The following is a 4,483-nucleotide window of genomic DNA, read 5'->3' as shown; positions in this document are numbered from 1 at the left end:
ACATACATCAAATCAAAACCACAATGACTTTTAACACGGTTTAAAAGAACATTGTCTTCTATCTCTTCTGGAACACAAGCCCCACATCCTGCCAGACGCTGTTCCTCTTTCCAGAGAAAAACATGACCAACTTCTCACCTATAAATGAGTCTAACTAATGTGTGTGTGTGTATGTGTTGACCTTACATGCTCTCTCATCTCACCCATTGCACTTCTGACCTTTTACCAGAACAGAGGCTCATCCTTAGGTACAATAACCTAACTGAAACTACATGTACTATGTTGAATAAATGTTTTAATCAAGAACCTCTACTAAAAGCTTAATAAAAGTATAACAGACATTTTGAATAACCTAGTAATTCAAAAAGCCTCGTCTAACCTGCTCCTCAGAATAACTTAAACTCTGCTTTCACTTCTGCAAACTCTCTGCAACTTCCTGTCAACTCCTGCCTGCAACTTAGTGTTTCTGAAAGTCACACACACTGTTTAAACCTCTGAATACAATATCAATACTGTAAATTATATTATTAATGCAATGGTAATGATGATGATTATTTACCAATAGCAGTAAAATAATTTCCCTGCTCTCCACACCTTCTACAGAGGCACAGTTGAGTCACCTGCATTACAGGTGACTCCACTCATCCATCCAACAACTTCTTCAGTTTGCTGCCATCAGGAGGGAGATTGAAGAGCCTCCGGGCCAGACCCAGCAGACTGGAAGACAGCTTCGTCCATCAGGCTGTCAGGATGCTGAATTCACTCCCTGCTCTCACACACATGAACTCCAGACCAGCATTCATCTTTTCCTTCTGAACCCCCCCAACATACAAACCCTGAGGCCCCACCCCCCCAAACATACAAACTCTGACCCACCACCATTGCCCTTTCACTGACTGCCCCACTCCCACTTGCACACGAACTGGCCCACAATCACTATGATTGTGTTGGACACTGCTGTTTAAATAATTGTATAGTATTGTATTGTGTTGTACATAAGATTTATTTTATGTTATTTTACTTTATTTTTCCTTTTTCATCTTTAGATTTTTAGTGTACACTGAGGGCTATGCGAGCATTGCAATTTCAAATGTGTATGACCAGAGAAGGGCAACGCGTTACTTGTAATCTGATTACTTTTTTCAAGTAACTAGTAAAGTAAGGGATTACTATTGCAAAAACGGTAATTAGATTACCGTTACTTTCCCGTAGGAACGCTGCGTTACTGCGTTACTAAAACCGTGATTTTTTGCGAGAATGTCTCATGACAGTGACGTAAGCGAGTGCGCCGTTAGTGACAACAGCTGTGTGCAGATCAACAATGGATCACATATCGATGTGGGAGAGAGTATGAGCGTGCAGCGTTTAAAGCGTGGAAGTACTGACCTTACTTTGAGTTTGATTCCATAAAAAGTGACAAAAACATTAGTGTCCGCTGTGCGTGGGAAGAAAACTTCTTTTTACAGCGAAAAAACCCCTAAACTTCCAACAAGCACCGAGTAGCTACGACGTAATGGGAAACTCACAGAGAAACTCGCGGATTCTTCCACTGACCGCGGCACACCTGCACCAGGGTAAACCTCCGCCTACCCCACTCCTGCTTTACAGGTGAAAATAGAGCAACAGGACCGCTGAGTCTTTGACTTTATTTATTTTCTGCTGTGTTTTACTTGCATCTATTTGAAAGACTGAGTGTAAACACAAAAAATATTTTATTTTATGTGCTGGAATGTGCAGAAAATAGGTTTAAATGTTAAACTAATTTCTTCCAGTCAGAGAATGTTGCATATAATTAAATTTTTGCTTGATGCATAAAGTTAAAAGATTAAAACTAATAAAACAAGTTTTAAAAAGAGACTTTTCCATTTGATTACATTTTATATGATGGATTATGCAGAAAAAGTAGAATTGGGCTGAAAGATCTATCGCTTTATTACCTATTCAGGTTGTAAATCGTGTTTTTAAAAAGTAACTAAGTAACTAAGTAATAATTACTTTTGAAAATAAGTAATCAGTAAAGTAACGGGATTACTTTTTTGGGGAAGTAATCAGTAATTAGTTACTGATTACTTTTTTCAAATAACTTGACCAACACTGTGTATGACTGTATGGTCTTTTACAATAAAGCTGACTTTGACTTTGATACCAAGGGGACAAATAAATGCCATCTTTTCCTTGTCTTCACAGCCTTTTTTATCTGATCGTATCCCATATGCAGATCTAATACTGAGAACCATTGGCTGCCTGACAAGGAATACAGGGCATCATCAATGCGGGGCATTGGATATCAGGTGTATGGCAGTTGTTCAGTGTTTGTTAATCAATACAGATTCATTGCAGATATTGACACATATAAAACAGCTTTTATATGTGTCACCTCACATCTGCCTCACATCATTTATATCAGCAGGGGCTAATCTCCTTGACCTCTTTGGAGGGGGCACTAGGCCTGTCACAGTGGCATAACAGTTTGCATCTGGGGAAATAGAAAGAGGGCAGGGCCCTTTCCATTTTATCTGTCCCAGAATGTCATTATTTGGGAGTCTCTCCTGTGTCCCACAGACTGAATCCTCATAGAATGTGCTTTGCTCACCTTTCATGTTCACCCAGTCCCATAAGCAGCGGAACAGTGATGTATTGGTGCCATCTAGTACAGGGCTGTGTTGTTGGTTTCTTAAATCGTTTAGTTTTAGTGGTAAAATGTTGTGCTTGACTAATTTCTTACTTCTCAGAGAAGTCCAATCTGCTGGCTCAAATTTGCGTATAAAATCATAAATTCAGTTTGTTATTTTTTAAGCAAATAACAAAGTTAGTTTGAATTTAAAACAAAACAGATATCTAAAATAATTTTTGTTTGTTTATATTTTATGGCAGGTAGTAAAAAAATGTTAAGCATTGTATTTCTCTAAAATAGTCGAATAGAAAAAAACAAAAGTTGGCCCAACAAAGTGGGTGGGGCTTTGTATATATATATTTGAATGTTTGTGAATGAAAGTGATCCAGAAATTCTTAATAAAATGTTTTTGTGCACCAACAACAGAAAGCCCCCAAAACAAAACCATCGCTTTATAGGCTTTAACCTTTTTTCATAACCTCCATGAAGGCAACCATGTCTTAGCTATGCGTACCTAATAAGCAGGTAATGGATAATACAGACAAATAGTTTCTTATAATGCATTCATTATAATAGGAAATAGTAACACTTTATAACATGACTTGCAAGTAAGGTGCAAGTACCCTGTACTTACATGCATTTTGTAGGCAACAAGTCAGGTTTTTGCAAGAAACAATGAAACAAGTGCACTGTAAGCACTCTGTACTTTCTGGAATGGGAGCCATATTATGGAGTCACCTGCGAAACCCGTGACTAACGCACAAGTAGCCTGTAATTACATGCAATTTTGTGTAACAACTTTTGTACAGGAAACAACAAAATAATAACATAAAAATAAATAAATAAATAATAACCATAATTAAATGGTTAAGTAATTTTAAGTACTGGGTTATTTCATGGTAAATTTATGGAAAAATAAGCAATATTTCCTCATCTCACATCTTATGTGCCCTGTACTTTCCTGCAAATTCAACTAAGTACTACCTAAAATAAACAGTTTCGTTGTTATGAACAAATATAGAGAGTATGGAAGTTTCTAGGTTTACAGTACAAACCTCAATTTGACCATCAAAGCCCTGTGGCCTAACAGTTTAGAGTACATTGAAAATAAACCAGAGACACCAGCAGTCTAGGACTCTTTGATTCTGAACAGTGTAGTTAAACAGACTCGGTATCACAAATAACCTGTAAATGACTGTGCCATTTGGAGCCCTACGTCCCCATCTAGTGGCTAAATATTGAAAAGAAAACAAATAAGTCTGTAAAAGCTCATCCACGAGGTGGCGTCAACTCTCAGAGATCTAAATACCACTGAGATAAAATCACGATCACTATAAATTTACAAATGTTTTGACCTGGAGATCCTATTTGGAGTTAAATCTCATTCACTCCTAAATAAATCTGATTTAAATTCCCCTCTGGTCTGGGAAAAGCCCACAGCAGAATCCAAAGCAGCATAAAATGAGACTTCATTTAGTTAATGACATTATTCAGCATGCACATCTTTGAGTGCAATATATACTTGCACTCAGTTACACTTGTAAAACACATAAAGATCTGTGTATTTACAGGTAACAGCCTTTACCTGAACTCTGTGAATTAGGAATGGGGGATTTGATTGACTTTGAATGTGGCTTGGTTGTTGGTTTGAGCATTTCAGAAATTATTAATCTGCTGGGATTTTCCATCTCTAGGATTTGGAGAAAGAGAAAATGTCCAGTGAGCGGTGGTTCTCTGGGTGAAAACGCCTTGCTGATGTCAGAGGTCAGAGGAGACTAGTCAGGCTGTTTTAAGCTGATGAAAGCAAAAGTAACTCAAATATGTACTTGTTGCAACAAAGGTATGCAGAAAAGCATCTCTGAGCCCAAA

The sequence above is a fragment of the Haplochromis burtoni genome, unplaced genomic scaffold (assembly GCF_018398535.1).
Source record: "Haplochromis burtoni strain Fernald_Lab_line unplaced genomic scaffold, NCSU_Asbu1 Contig_902, whole genome shotgun sequence".
NCBI lineage: Eukaryota > Metazoa > Chordata > Actinopteri > Cichliformes > Cichlidae > Haplochromis > Haplochromis burtoni.
Note: the sequence above shows the minus strand (reverse complement) of the source record.